At 40.5% G+C, this 16,393-nt stretch overlaps 1 protein-coding gene across 1 annotated transcript in view; it reads left to right on the top strand.

Moving 5' to 3' along the window:
• Window positions 1-15,765: 15,765 nt before the first annotated feature.
• PTH1R (parathyroid hormone 1 receptor) overlaps window positions 15,766-16,393 on the top strand; it is a 59,922-nt gene continuing 59,294 nt past the window's right edge. The window contains exon 1 of the mRNA XM_023497997.2: window positions 15,766-15,907. The gene's annotated coding sequence lies outside the window, so the exon portion shown is untranslated. The remainder of the gene's footprint in view (window positions 15,908-16,393) is intronic.

A 16,393-nucleotide genomic window follows, 5' to 3' on the forward strand; every position in this document is an offset into this window, starting at 1 on the left:
TTAACCCCCCCCCCCGCATCAAAAACCAAACTTGAAATTCTAAAAATAAAAGGAAAGATTAATAAAATTGAAAGTAAAAAAAAATTTTGAATTAATAAATAAAACTAAGAATTGGTTTCATAAAAAATCCAACAAAATAGATAAACCTTTAGTTTATTTGATTAAAAAAAGGAAAGAGGAAAATCAAATTGTTAGTCTCAAAAATGAAAAGGGAGAACTTTCCACCAATGAAGAAGAAATTAGAGTAATAATTAGAAATTACTTTGTCCAACTTTATGCCAATAAATTTGAGAAACTGAGTGAAATGGAGGAATACTTACAAAAATATAGATTGCCCATATAAATAGAAGAGGAAATAAATTAATAGTCCCATTTTAGAAAAAGAAATAGAACAAGCTATTAATCAACTCCCTAAGAAAAAACTCCAGGACCACATGGATTTATGTGTGAATTCTACCAAACATTTCAAGAACAATTAAGTCCAATACTATATAAACTATTTGAAAAAATAGGAAACTAAACAGTCCTACCAAATTCCTTTTATGACACAGACATGGTACTAATACCTAAACCAGGTAGAACGGAAACAGAGAAAGAAAATTATAGACCAATCTTCCTAATGAATATTGATACAAAAATCTTAAATAAAATATTAGCAAAGAGATTATAGAAAATCAACCCCCAGATAATACACCATAACCAAGTAAGATTTATATCAGGAATGCAGGGTTGGTTCAATATTGGGAAAACTTTTAGCATAATTGACTATATCAATAACCAAATTAACAAAAAACATATGATCATCTCAATAAATGCAGGAAAAGCATTTGATAAAATCCAAAACCCATTCCTATTAAAATATTAGACAGTATAGGAATAAATGGACTTTTCATTAAAATAGTCAGTAGAATCCATTTAAAACCATTAGCAACTATCATATGTAATGGGGATAAACTAATTCCCAGTAAGATCAGGGGTGAAACAAGGTTGCCCACTATCACCATAACTATTCAATATTGTATTAGATATTCTAGCTGTGTCAATAAGAGAAGAAAAAGAGATGAAAGGAATTAAATTAGATAATGAGGAAACCAGATTATCACTCTTTGCAGATGATATGATAGTATACTTAGAGAACCCAAGAGAATTAACCAAAAAACTATTAGAAATAATCCACAATTTTAGCAAACTTGCAGGATACAAAATAAATCCACACAAATCATCAGCATTTTTATGCATCACTAACAAAATCCAACAGCAAGAGATGTAAAAAGAAATTCCATTTAAAACAACTGCTGATAGTATAAAATATTTAGGAATCTATCTCTCAAGAGAAAGTTAGGAACTATATGAGCAAAACTATAAAACATTTTTCACACAAATAGTCAGATCTAAATAACTGAAAAAATTATTAAGTGTTCTTGGATAGGTCGAGCAAATATAATAAAGATGACAAGACTACCTAAACTAATTTATTTAGTGCTATACCAATCAAATTCCCAAGAAACTATTCTACTGTCCTAAAAAAAAAAAAGTAATAACAAAATTCATCTGGAAGAACAAAAGGTTAAGAATTTCAAAGGAATTAATGAAAAAAAAAGCAAATGAAGGTGGCCTAGCTGTACCAGATCTAAAACTATATTATAAAGCAATGGATATCAAAATCATTTGGTACTGGTTAAGAAATAGACTAGTTGATCAGTAGAATAGGTTAGGTTCATAGGACAAAACAGTCAACAGATAGCTATAGCAATCTAGTGCTTGACAAACCCAAAGACCCTAGCTTTTGGGATAAGAATTCACTATTTGACAAAAACTGCTAAGAAAATTGGAAGCTAGTCTCACAGAAACTAGGCATTGACCCACACTCAACACTGTACACCAAGATAAGGTCAAAATGGATTCATGATCTAGACATAAAGAATGATATTATAGAGGCAGCTAGGTAGTACAGTGGCTAGAGCATCAACCCTGAAAATCAGGAGGACCTGAATTCAAATCTGGTCTCAGACACTTAACACCTCCTAGCTGTGTGACTCTGGGCAAGTCACTTAATCTCAATTGCCTGGAGGGTGGGTAGAAAGAATGTTATTATAAACAAACTAGAAGAACATAGGATAGTTTACCTGTGGAGGAGGAAGGAATTTGTGACCAAAGAAGAACTAGAGAGCATTATTAATCACAAATAGATAACGTTAATTATATTAAGTTTAAAAGTTTTTGTACAAACAAAACTAATGCAGACAAGACTAGAAGGGAAGCAATAAACTGGGAAAACATTTTTACATTCAAAAGTTCTGATAAAGGTCTCATTTCTAAAATATATAGAGAATTGACTCAAAATTATAGGAAATCAAGCCATTCTCCATCTGATAAATGGTCAAAGTATATGAACACACAATTTTCAGATGAAGAAATTGAAACTGTTTCTAGTCATATGAATAGGTGCTCTAAATCACTATTGATCAGAGAAATGCAAATTAAGACTACTGTGAGATACCACTATACACCTGTCAGATTGTCTAAGATGACAGGAAAAGATAATGGTAGATGTGGGAAAACTGAGACACTGATGCATTGTTGGTGGAGTTGTGAACAGAGCCAACCATTCTGGAGAGCAATTTGGAACTATGCTCAAAAAGTTATCAAACTGTACATACCCTTTGACCAGAACACAGTGTTACTATTTGGGCTTTATCCCAAAGAAATCTTAAAGAAGTGCCAAAATATTTGTGGCAGTCCTTTTTGTGGTAGCTAGAAACTGGAAACTGAATGGATGCCCATAAGTTGGAGAATGGCTGAATAAATCATGATATATGAATGTTATGGAATATTATTGTTTTGTAAGAAACGACCAACAGGATGATTTCAGAGAGGCTTGGAGAGACTTACGTGAACTGATGCTGAGTGAAATGAGCAGGACCAGGAGATCATTGTACATGGCAACAACCAAACTATATAATGATCAATTCTGATGGTTATGGCTCTCTTCAACAATGAAATGATTCAAACCAGTTCCAGTTGTTCAGTGATGAAGAGAGCCATCTACACCCAGAGAGAGGACTGTGGGAACTGAGTATGGAACAGAACATAGCATTCTCACTCTCTCTGTTATTTGCTTGCATTTTATTTTCTTTCTCAGATTTTTTTTCCCTTCTTGATCCAATTTTTTCTTGTACAGCAAGATAACTGTATAAATATGTATATATATATATATATATATATATATATATATATATTGGATTTAACATATATTTTAGCATATTTAACATGTATTGGACTACCTGCCAACTAGGGGAGGGGGTAGGATGAAGGAGAGGAAAATTTGGAATAGAAGGTTTTGCAAGGGTCAATGTTGAAAAATTACCCATGCATATGTTTTGTAAATAAAAAGCTTTAATAAAAATGTTTTTTTAAAGGCACGCTGATATTGGCCAGGGATAGTGTCTTCTGGACCCTCAGGTTTCCATGAGTGCAAAGAGATATGAAAGGAGGTGTCCTAAAGTAAAAAGAAATCTGTTTATAATAGGATGGAACACAAAAGAGTGCAATAAAATGTTTAATCAATACTTATTAAGTACTTGCTATGCATTAAGAACTGTGCTCAACTCTGGGGGTACAAAAAGTCCTTGCCCTCAAGGAGTTTATGATCTAATGGTGGGGTCCACATACAAAGCAAGCAAATAATATATAAGATGAATGGGAAATAATTTTTAAAAGGAAATTCCTAGAATCAAGAAGGGTTGGGGAAGACTCCCTGTAGAGATGGAATTTTAGCTGGTATTTAAAGAAAGCCAGAGGTCAGCAGTCCGAATGGAGGAGGGGAAAGCATATCTAGAGATGAAGAACCTTGTTCACAAAACAACTAGGAGGTTAGTATCATTGGATTAAAGAGTATGGGTTGAGGAGTGGGATATAAAGAGAATGGAAAAGTAAGAGAGTACTGGGGGAGAAGGCAGGGCTCAGGAGTAGTACCAAGCTCAAAGAGGAGTGCTAGGGGAAGGAAGATTTTTATTTAGGCAGCTGGTGACTAGGAATCACAGTGATTAAGGAGGAAAAGGATGGAATTTAGAAGCTATAACCCTAGAAATACCAATTTACAAGGCTCTCACATTCAGGAGGACTATGATAAAAGAAGAAAACAACAGGAAAATGGGAAACAGGTAAAACATCCTAGTCACCAAATATCTGCTAATGGACTTTCCAGAGACCTGACTGAAGTTACCCCAAAAGAAGATCGTATAACTTGGCTCCTTCTCTTTGGTGGTTCTCCGGCCCTGCTGAGTTCCAGGAAAGCTTCTTGGAGGAGATCCCACCTGGGCTGAGCTTCTCCAGGAAGCACTCCAGTTTGTCAAGGTTCTTCCTAAAACGTAGCTTTCAGGATTGAACACAATATTCTAAAATAGGATTTGACTGGGGTATCGGCCAGTAGCACCATCACCTCCTTTATTCTGTATATTATATTTCTATTAATGCACGCTAAGATTAATTTAGCAACACTACCATGATGCAGTGTTAACTCATTGTCAACTACACCAAAAACCCCAGATTTTTTTTCCAGATAAACTGTTACCTTGGCACTCTTCCCCTATTCTATACTTGTGTAAATATTTGTTAAATTTCTTTTATTTTTATTTATTATTCTTTTTACTTTTGCAAAGACAATTGCGAGTAAGTGACTTGCCCAGGGTCACACAGCTACCAAGTGTTAAGTGTCTGAGACCAGATTTGAACTCAGGTCCTCCTTACTTCAGGGCTGGTGCTCTATCCACTGCACCAACTAGCTGCCCCATTTTTATTTATTATTAATTTTTTAAAGACAAATATGAGAATTTACATTTATCCTATTAGATTTTTATCCACTGTTCTAATTTTTCGGATCTTTTTGGATCCTGGTTCTGTTGTCCAGCATATTTGCTATCATTCCCAAGACTTTGTCATTTGATAAGATTGACATCTCTATCTTTATCCTAGTCATTGAGAACAATGTTATCAAATGTAAGCAAAACACAAAATAGGAATATAAAGTATGAGAGTACTGAAACAGAAGTAGGGAGAGAGAGACAGACACACAGGCAGAAAAACGGACAAATATAGTGTGAGAAAAACACAGTGAGATAGAGAAATGCACAGAGACAAAATAAAGAGTCAGGAGCAGACACAGAGAGAATCGGAGTCCATGCTTGTTAAACCTGAAATTTAAAAGAAAAACAGGCAGAGAGAGATGAACAGAGACAGGAGCTGAGAGAGAAAAAGAAGGGGGGGGGGGGAGGGAGGAAGAAAGGGAGAGGAGAATGCATTGGACACTATGCCAGCCTGACCTTTGCCTTGGTGCTACACCAGTAGTCAGGAGAGCAAAGTTCCCCAGCAGATACGTGCCTCACAAAAAATTAATTAAAATTGTTGTGTTGTTTTTTTTTAAACCTCTGGCTCAGACCTTCTTCTCCTCCATGCCCTTCTGTCCTCCCCCTCCCCCTTCTTCCTCCTCCCTGCCCATCCCCATCCTCCTCCTCCTCTCCTGCTAGGCAGGACCCGGTGCCTCAGAGGCTGCTGCTTATCGTTAACTCCTGGTGTCCCCCAATCCCGGCACAGCCATCTGGTTGCTAGACAGGGGCCAGCCCATTGAGCTGGCACACCAGCTTCTGGGTAAGTCTGGGGAATTGAGATTTATTTAAGCCTTGAATGTTTTGAAAAAATCATAGGTCAAGGCCCCCTGGCCAGGCTTTCTGGGGCCAGGCCTCATGTCCCAAAGAAGGACTATTTCTCCTTCCTTCTGGCATGGCTAAAATAAGACAAAGGGGACGGACAGGGGTCACATTATAGAAATACCTTGGTTTCTCTGTGAGCATGTGGGGCTAGGAGGGTCCCTCTATATTTCAAAGTCAGTGAGAACATTTTGCTTTATTACATGTTGTGTGGAGACTGTCCAGTATTTATTGGGTGGGTGGTATTAAAGGTAGGGCTTTGGATTCTTGACTGGGGATGATTGCACCCAGTTTTGAATGACCTGGACTCTCATTTCTCTTGTACTGATACTGATTATAGAGAAGTGACTGTCATGTTTCAGGGAAGAAGGGTTTGACGTTGAGCTGGAGATGGAGCAGAAATGAAGGGCATTTAGGAAACTGAAGGGTGGGAAGAGGTTTGGATTCGGGTCTTGGCTCTCTGAGTATCATTAATCTTCACCAGGCCTTTGTAAAAGGAGACATTTGATAAGATAATTTTAAGGCCCCTTCGAGCTCTAGCTCATCCCTACCGCTCTATAACTTGTATGTTCACTTCCATTCCTTAAAGAGAGACAGAGTATGGTGTGTGGTGTGTGGTGTGTGGTGTGTGGTGTGTGTGTGTGTGTGTGTGTGTGTGTGTGTCTGGCCCAGCCGCTCTGCAGGAGCTTCAGAGGAGGCAGGGGAGAGGGGAGAAGGGGTGTGAGCTGCAAGCCCTCTCCCACCCCCAACTCCTTGCTCACTCCTCACTCAGCAAATACCATCCTTCCCAGGGATATGAGGCATGTGACCAGGGTTTAGGGCTCCTTCTGTAACTGAGGTCAGTGCTCAGTCTGTGTCCAGGATTAAGGCTCAATCTGTAACCAGGGTTAGGGTTCAGTCTGGGCCTGGAATTAGGGACCCGTCTGTGACGAGGGTCTGGGCTCAGGACACAATGGGTCTCTTCCAGAATGAGGCAATCAAACTTTTCCCGTCCAAGAAGGGGTGTAGGTGCGCAATCCCTAGAGAAAAGGGGATGGGTAGATGAGCCACTTGGGTCGGTGGGCACATGACTGCAGAGTCCAGTGAGCAAAGCCAGTGGTTTTCCTGTTTGCTACTCACGCTGGGTCCTGGCTCGGGGCAGCCCTGTGTACCTTGGCTGGTGCCTTACACACAGGGGCTGAGGATGATGGAGCCAGCAAGGGGTCAGAGCCAAATTCTCTACCTCCCTTCCATTTTCCCATACTGGCTCTAAGCCAGTAGCCCCAGTCTCCCTTGGCCTCCAGTCTCTAATCCCCAAAGCCCTGGCTGTGAGCCCTAGAAGGAGAGAAATGGGATGAGGGAGGGAAAGGAGTGGACAATTCACTTCAGAGGTAGGGAGTATTCAATCCCATTCCATTAAAAATTCAATCTGGTTTAAAATGCAATTCAGTTCAATTCAACTCAAAAACCTCAATGTGTCATGTTTAAATGGTTACCCAAAGACAGATCTCTTAAAATCATCAAACCTCTCATCAGACACAGTCCTCTATTTATAGAGTACCCCCCTTGCTTCAGGATATCATTTCTTTCCGGAGATCCCTGTTAAAAAAAAACAAAACAAAACAAAAAAACCTGTCAGGATCCCCTGACTCCAGTCCTGACTCTAGCAATTACTGGTTGTGTGACGCGAAGCAAGTCATTGTCCTAAACCTCAGTTTCCCCACCTTACAGTTAGGAATAATTGCATCCTTTACAGGGTGATTATGAGCAAAGTATGTTCCTTAGAACATTAGAGAAATGTGAACTGCAATTATTATTGCTCTCCCCTCCAACCCCACCCCTTCCCTTCTCAAAAACTGACCTGCCTTGCATTCCATCCCCTCCGGGCTCTATACTTGCCTAATTTGGTTAACTAATTCCGGCTAATGGATCAGTGGGTGCTAACAGGTTAATGTATCACTTTCAAGGTAACATAATTGCATCTTTACCGGGACCTTGAGGGTAGGGGGTGGGAGGGAATAGTTTGCCTCAAGCAAAAGCAATAAATAGTTAATGGTAGGATTATAGTAGGGAAATGGAGGGTAGCGGGGTGCAGAGGTGGGTTTATCCCTCCCCCTTCCCCCAGTGGACAAACCCTCAAAACAAAAATAGAATTTTAGAACTTTTGAACAGGAAGGGACCTTGGATCATCCCTCGAGCCAGATTCTTGTTTTACAAGGAAAATAACTGAGACCCAGTGGGGAGAATTCAATTTGTCAAACATTTATTAGGCGCTTCCAAAGGTTTCATCATTCCATCTTCTGGGGATACAAAGCTGAGACAGAAACAGAAAGGTTCCAGTCCCTGCCCTCAAGGTGCTGCCTTTTTACTCTGGGATGCAATTCATGCTGACTTTTTACTGTAGGATGCAATTACTACACAGAAAAGAAGGAATAGGATAAATTGGGAAGGAACCTGGCACTGGGAAGAAGTACCTTCTCACCCCTGAGCTGAATCTTGAAGCAAGAGAATTCTGAGAATCAGAGATAAGGAGGGGAATACATTCTTTATCTAATGGAGAATTCCCTAGGATCATAGACAAAAAACTAGAAAGTTTCCCCCAACCTCTCTTGTTTCACAGAAAAAGATATCCAGAGAGGCCAATTGTCACAGAAGTAGTAAAAGGATTTGAACCCAGGTCCTTACAGTCCAAATCCAGCACTCGTTCCACCCTGTGCCAAAAAAGTGACTTGACCAAGATTGTCAAGTAGGACATATATTAGCTAATTATATTAATAATCATTGATTGTTTTAAGGATAACCCACATTTTTACAGCCTACTTTCCTCACAATACTTCTGAGAGGGAAGAAATCCAGTGTGATCTCCCCCATTTAACAGAAGAGGAAACTGGGGGAGAAGGGGGATGAATTGCTTGAAGTCCCATAATTGGAAATTATCCTGGTTCTTTCCACTAACTACGCTGACTCTAGCCAGCTACAGACATTCTGCAGTCAGACTTTATTCCTCTAGGGACCTCAGTCTCAAACAGAGTTTTCATGGATAAGCCCACAATCCCCTCTGACCATATTTTGACTTCTTTGTATCCCTGGGTCTAGTATAGTACCTGGTACATAGTAGGCACTTAATATATGTTGACTGACTCACAACCAGAGCCTAACTATACAAGTTCCCAACTCTAGAGAGTTATTTGGAGCTGGGACAAGCCTTGGCAGGGACCTTCTTCTCTAGGGTCCCGTTGAATGTCTGGATATATTTGCTTAACCCTCAAGTATTTATATATTCATAGACAGAAGCCTGCCTGTTTCCAAATCCAGCCAAGGCTTCCAGGTTTTAGGGCTAAGAAACAGACTGACTATAGGTCATATTTTGCTCTATTAGATGACTTCTCCATTCTCCAAGGTTTCTCCTCCCTGTGAAAGAAGGAATAGCAAGGGGCCCTGTATATTAATCCCCTCCCACCCTCACCCCTATTCCCATGCATAATCACTACAAGATATCATAAAACAGAATGTTCATGCTGGATGGGACTTTAAAAGTCATCGATCCAAACCCTTTACTTTGCAGATGAGGAAACTGAAGACCAGAGAGAGGAAGAAATGAACTGCTTTGGTAGGTAATGAGTTCCCCATCACTGGAGTTCTTCAAATAGAAGCTAGATGAGAATTTACCAGGAGTGTTATAAAGGGGATTCCTGATAAGAACAAGTTGAACTAGATGTCCATTGGGGTTCCTTCCAACTCAAAGATCCTAATAAACACATGTTCTCTCTGAAGTCTACTCACCCTGACCTTCCCCTAACCCCATTCTCTCTGTCTCAAACACTCCAATGTTACTATCCCAAGGTCCAACTTGCTCAGAACCCCCAAACAGGACCTTAACTTAGGGCACAGGATGATATGTTGTAAAGATGTGGTCAGGACACCAGGATAGAAATAGAGAACCAGAAAGAAACACTAAAGAAATCATAAGCCAAATTCATAAATTGACCATGCCTCTACAGATCAAGTTATTTCAAGAAGAAAAAATCTTTTCTCTGGTTCCAGTATCAACTCTAGTCATTGATCAGCTCCTAATTCTGGTCACAGATGGAGCTCTAACACTGATCTAATCTTTAGCCCTGATAACTGATCCCTAACTTTAGTCACTAAACTCTAAGTCGAGGCACAGATCAACTTTTAAGTCCCTCTCACCTTATTAGTCTTCTCTTGTCCAGCTATCATTCCTCCATATACCATGTCTCATCTATTCATTCCCATTTATCCAAATCTTACCCATCCTGCAAGATGCAGCTCAAGACCTATTTATTGTCTTATCTTTCTCCTGACAATCCACCCTGCATACCCTATCATTTGAACTTCCCAAAGCAAAATCCTCCATCAGGAATCCTTTCTCAGTCACTCCAAGCCATGTGATTTTTTTTTTCTCTAATCATTCTGCAATTCTTTTCAGAATTTCCACAGCAATTATTATCAATAATATCTGAGCTTTTAATTCCTTACTGCTACACTGTTCTCTAATTGTTTCATAAAATCATAGGCTCTTAGTGTTGGGAGGAACCTCAAGGGATCAACAAGATTAACACCTGCTAAAACAGGAACCCTTTGACAACATCTTTGACCAATGGCCATCCAGGTTCTGTTGGAAGAATTCCAGGGATATGGGGCTCACTACTGTTCCATTTCAAGACAGCTGTCATTTTTAGGAAATTTGACCTGATACTCTTAGCACAGTGTCTTGCACAAAGCAGTCACTTAATAAATGTTTGTGAAATTGAACTTTATTGAACCAAAATCTACTTCTCTGTTACTTCTATCATTAATCCTAGTTTTTACCTCTGAGACCAAACAGATTAAGTCTCTATATGACAAGCCTTCAAATATTTTAAATTTGTGACCTTCCCCTAATAATGAAATTGACACTTATAAAGAGGAAGAGACTTGTCCAAGGTCACACCGGTAGGAAAGTAAGCCAAGTCTCAAATTCAGGTCTTCTGACTTCCAGTTCAGCACACTTTCTGTTGTATATCACAGCACTCAACTATTTTGCTTCTCTTATATCTATCAAGAAGAATTATCTTCAGACTAAAAAAGAGCAAATAAAAATGGCTATGAGAGATCTGACCATCACAGATTCTAGAGTGAAATGGACTCATCGCCAGTACTTTCATTGTGTTCATTAAAGTGGCCAGATCTTTGTTGGTCAGAATTAAGACCAGAATATCAGGTCCCATCAATACTTCTGAAAGATAAAAACAATTTCTATCACTTTCTTCAAGGAGATTATCATAGATTTGTATGTTATTTGCTCAGTTATATGCTAAGGTCTCTGAGAACAAGTATTATATCCTTACCTATCTTCCTTCTTTTCAAATTGGATTATAATCAAAACCATTCAAAAATCTAACCAAGCTGTGGGAGAGAGAGAATGAAGATCTGAAAAGAAAATTTAATTTAAAAAATTTGTCACAGTTGAATAAAACTTCTAACAGACATTTAGGTAATAGTTCCTCTTCATTATTTGCCTCTGTGCAATTTCTATGGACTATCAGGAAAGCATCATCCATAGACTCCATCTGATTAAGCAATCTGTATTATATACTGTTTCTGTTTCTTCTATCTCCTTTTATCTTCACCCAAACGCTATCCCAGTATGCTTCTCAAGTTCACTGAGTTCCACACATATGTGTACACACACGCATACATTCTCATACATACACATATGTATACATTCTCTTTCTCATATACATACACCCACACACCACCTCTCTCTCTCTCTCTCTCTCTCTCTCTCTCTCTCTCTCTCTCTCTCTCTCTCAAAAATTTAAAAAGGTGACTGACTTAATGTCATACAATTAGTTGGTAATAGAGCTAAGATTTAAACCTAGGTCTTTTGACTCCAGTGCATTTAGCAAATATAACATTTTCCCTCTCCTCAATTTCTTATCTAGTCTGAGCATTCCCTACCTGCTAATAATGGTTTCTAATAATCAGAACTTGTTTAAAATGGAATGGGCTAAATGAGGTGAGCTCCCTATCACTGGTATACTTCAACCTGTACAACTTATGTTATGGATTATTATATGGATACTTCTCTGGATTATGTGGTTCTTCTCCTTACATAATAGGATATGGATTTTTAGTTCAAGTATAAATTGAAATTGATGACATCTAGCTCTAATTCTTTGATAATACACCACAAAAATCCTCCAAATGGGGATGGGCTCAGGTATGGTCTTGAGAGCAAATCACCTCTGTCTTTAGGGTCATTCCTATCCAATTCAATTCAACAAACACCAAGTCCTCCACTAGAATTCTCCTCCTTTATTCGCTTTACTGTGAAAGAGACAGTGAACAATCTAGTACAGTCAAAGAATTTCTGAAGTTGGAGTTAGAAAACCTACTTTTCAAATCTTGGCTCTGTCAGTAAGTAGCCATATTACTATGATCAAGTGCCTTCCCCTCTCTGGACCTCAGCTTCTTTCTCTGTACGTGGAGGGAGTTGTGTTAGATAAATTGTAAGTTGCTTCCAGTTTTAAATCCTATGATCTTGTGACTGATCATAGATCTAGTAAGTTCTACCTAGTATGAAAATTTCAAGCAGAAGCCCAAAGATTGGTTGAATATGCCCTCAGAAAACCAGTAGAGCTGAGTAAAGAGATTCAACAGTAGCAGGTTAGCCACTGGGAATACACTAGGACTCAAACTTCATTTGGCCACAGTAACTTATGCATATTGTCTAATGCTAGAAGGATTCAAATCCTATGTTGTCAGAGAGGACTCACACGAAGAATTCACAGATCCTTGGAGTCTTGATCTTGATAGTTGTCTTGCTCCTCAATCAGAGACCTAATCTGGAGAACTGAACTTTTTTAGTTCTTGAAGCTTCACACTGGGGCACTGATGTCCTGATTGGTTAGGACTTCAAATAGCTCATCACATCTAAGCAGGACTTCATTTAGCCATGCTTTATTTGACTCCCTGGTCATTTTCTCTCCAGCTGTCTTGTTTCCCTTCCAGTTCTCAAACCATAATCAAATTAATGCTGTCTTTGCCAATGGAAAGTATGTATGATCCACTCTCCTATGGCTCCACTCATCATCCCTGAAATTTTCCAAGCCAAAATATCCTTCCCTGGCCACCACTCCCCTAACATATTGTCTTCTATAGAGGCTAAGCTCCTTGTGTGTGGCAATTGTCTTTGCCTTCATATTTTTATCCACACATTTTAGCCCAGGGCTTAGAACTTAGTAAATGCTTAATAAATGCTTGTTCATTCATTTGAAGCCCATAGCACCAACTATGTGCAAGGTATTGGTTCATTTTGTGGACTGCATACTACATATGTAGATACAGCTTCATGATGTGGCTATAAATGTGTATTAGAAATATGATCCCCAGACTTATCATAACTTGAGGTATATTTAATAGCTTATCCCCAATATCAGGAATACCCAAAAGTTATCATACAAGGACATGTCCAGCTATAGGGAGGCAAGGCAGGGTTTCCTGGATAAATTTTTGGATCATAACAGCAACTGATATTTATAAAGTATTTTGTGGTTCATAAAATACTTTTAAGTACATAATCTCATTTGATCCACATTCTAGGCAAGGGAGGTCTAACCCTATTAATATCCTTATTATAGATAAAGAAACTGAGATTTGGGACAGTTAAAGGATTACACATGATCAAATAGTAACTATTAAGAGCAGAATTCTCACCATAAGCTCTTCTGCCCCAAGTTTGCACACTTGCCATAATACCATGCTCAATTATTACAAGGTACGGTACCTAAAAGTTCACCTATTCTAGCCCCCTGATTTTATAGATTAACAAACAGGCTTAGAGAGAAGGATCTTGAGCAAGGTCATACAGGCAATATGTATAAGAGCTAAGAAGGAAACCTAGATCTTCTATCTCCAAATCTGATGCCCTTTAAAATTAACTATATTATAGATTCCAATAGGAGGTGAGAGAGAAAAATGGAAACTCTATCCTCTCTGGGTAATGGGTCTTGACTACATTCTTGATCAGGTATGTCCTAATAAAAGGCTGATATTTCTTTCTTCCAAACCCCTTTGTGAAATTTATCTCCTCCATTTTTACTTTATCAATGGTAGAACAAGATAGTATACCAGACTTCTCCCCCATACCCATAAAATTAAGTTAGTCCTCTTTTCCTCCAGTAAGCTTTCATCTCTTTCACTGGTTATATATCCTTTCCACTCAATCCATATTCCTTCAGTGAGCACCCATATTCCTCAAAGAGTCCATCTCTGGTCCTTCATCCTAGATGAAATACAAAGAGCCTCAATCTAAGAATCAGAAAACCTGAGTTCTAGTTCCAGTTCTCTTATGAATTAGATATATGACTTCCTCTTTCCAGGCTTTGGTTTTCTAATTCTTAAATGAATGGAGAAACAGAACAGGGAGGGATGGGAGGAAATTGTACCAGCTCATCTCTAAGTCAGCTCTGAAGGTTTCAAATTCTCCCCTCTCCTTTATTATCCCTGTCTTTACCCCCCAAATCCACAGGATTTTGTATCTTTTCTCTTTTTCTACCTATCAGAGGTATCTCAGTGGAGTGAAATGAGGAAAGAAGCTTTCAAATAATACAACAGAGTTCTCTGCACTCAAGGACACAGTCCTCCAGTTTCCTGCCTTTTCAATGGTTATTGTTTGATGACCTAAACTGAAAAAGAAGTGAAGAGAGCCAAGCTTTCTTTGTCCTGCTATATACCTACCTCGCAGATCCCATAACCTGTCTGCCCAAATAAGCTACCTAAGTTGGTCTTGCAGACAAAGGAAAACAGAGAGATAGAAAGAAGAAAGAAAATGAGAGATGGGAAGAGAAGAGGGTGTGTGGCAAGAAGAGAGAAAGTAAGGGAGATAAAGGCAAGCAAGGGGAAGAGAGCCATAAAAGAAGAAGAGAAGAGAGAAAAGAGGGAAAGGAATGCAGAAAGGACAGAGAAGAGAGAGAGAAGGAAGGAGAAAAAGAGAGAAGAGAGATATAAATAGAAAGGGAGAGAGAGAGACAGATATAAATAGAAAGGGAGAGAGAAAAAGAAAGAGAGAGGGAGAGAGGGAGAGGGAGAAGGAGAGAGAGAGAGAGAGAGAGAGAGAGAGAGAGAGAGAGAGAGAGAGAGAGAGAGAGAGAGAGAGAGATCGCATCCAAAGAGAGGGAGGTTTTCTGGCTTTACCAGGAAACCTTGCTCTGGCCCTGGAAAGAGGGGCCTTTTCATGAAGGAACTGAAGGCACCTATTCAGACGCTGAGGGGCTGTTGCAATTAGAAGGGAAAAAAATTAACCCAATAGCAATTTCATGGGAAAAAAATAATAAAGTGGATCGTCTGGAGCCCCCACCTTCAGGGTGAACTGGGGAAGGACTGAAAGAGAGACTAATGAAGGGACTGATGGACTCACTAAGAACCACTGACACGCAGCCCCATTCTCTGGAGCCACGTAGCCCCTGGAACGGGGGCGTAATTGCTCTGTGTTCCACCTACCTTTCCCCTACCCATGTATCTTCTCATGTACCCAAAATCTGAAGTGGGAGGCATGAGGTGGAGGAAAGAAAAGAAAAATATCAGCCCCCCTCTCTCCGAAACTAATCCCGGGGCATATGAATGAACCGGTCCAGCGGGGATGGTGGGACGAACCCTGGACCCCACCAGCATCCAGCACACACTAACTTAGTAAAGGACTCCGGTCTGGGTTTAGGAGGTTATTGAGGTGGGGGTGGGGGGCTCGTAGCGTCCCCCTCCCTGCCCTATAACCTGGGACTTCAGGACTCCTCCCCCAATTCAAAAGTCCTCCTTCTCTCCCTCCTCCTCCTCCTCCTCCTCCTCCTCTCCCCCCTCCCCTCCCTGTAAACACTGTCAGTGTCGTGTTCCGGGCCGGAGTAGCTGGGTAGCGAAGGAGGGAACCAGAGGGAAGGATAGAAAGCGAGGCAGAGAGAAAAAGGAAAGGAGCAAAAACAGACGGGGAAAAAATTAGGGAGAGAGCCAGCCTGGAAAGAGAGAAAGGAGGCCGAGGACCAGGGGTGGGGGGTGGACGAGGTGGGGAGGAGCAGGAGGAGGGCGGGGGCAGGGAGGGGGGTAGGAAGGGGCCCCGGCGCCCGATGAAGTCCCCCCGGGATCGCGGACGGGGCGCTGTCCTCGGGGGGCCGTCGGGGGGTCCCCGACATCCATGGCAAAGCGGGGCCCGAGGCTACCGGCTCAGAGTAAGTGTTAGTATATGTGTATTTGTGTGTAATGTGCTTGTAAAGTGAGGGTGGAGTGGATGTGCTGGAAGCTCGGAGTTAGGACAGATGGGGAACTGAGCAGGCCGGGGGTCCTGTACCTTTCCTTTCCTATGACGCTGTCTCGGGGCAGACTGCTAGTATAGCAGCCCCAGGGCCCAAAGCCCGCCCTTCTCCCGCTTGGCTTTGGGGCTTTTTTGGAAACTTGCAAATATTTTCGGGGATGGGGGTGGGGGCGAGACGTAGAGAAGAGAGCGACGGGCATCAGAGCCACAGACTGAAAGAGAAAGAGACAGAATAATAGAGGCAGAGACTGAGAAGAGACAGATGGAGAGAGACAGCTACAAAAAGAGAAGGGTAGAGGGGAGGTAAGGAGAGACAGCCACTGAGAGAGCCCCAAAGGGAGGGGAAGGGGAAGCCTGGAGGAAAACAGAAAAAGCCGGAGGAAAAAAAAAGGTCTGGGAAGAC

Source organism: Sarcophilus harrisii, chromosome 1 (genome assembly GCF_902635505.1).
Source record: "Sarcophilus harrisii chromosome 1, mSarHar1.11, whole genome shotgun sequence".
In the NCBI taxonomy this organism is placed as follows: Eukaryota; Metazoa; Chordata; class Mammalia; order Dasyuromorphia; family Dasyuridae; genus Sarcophilus; species Sarcophilus harrisii.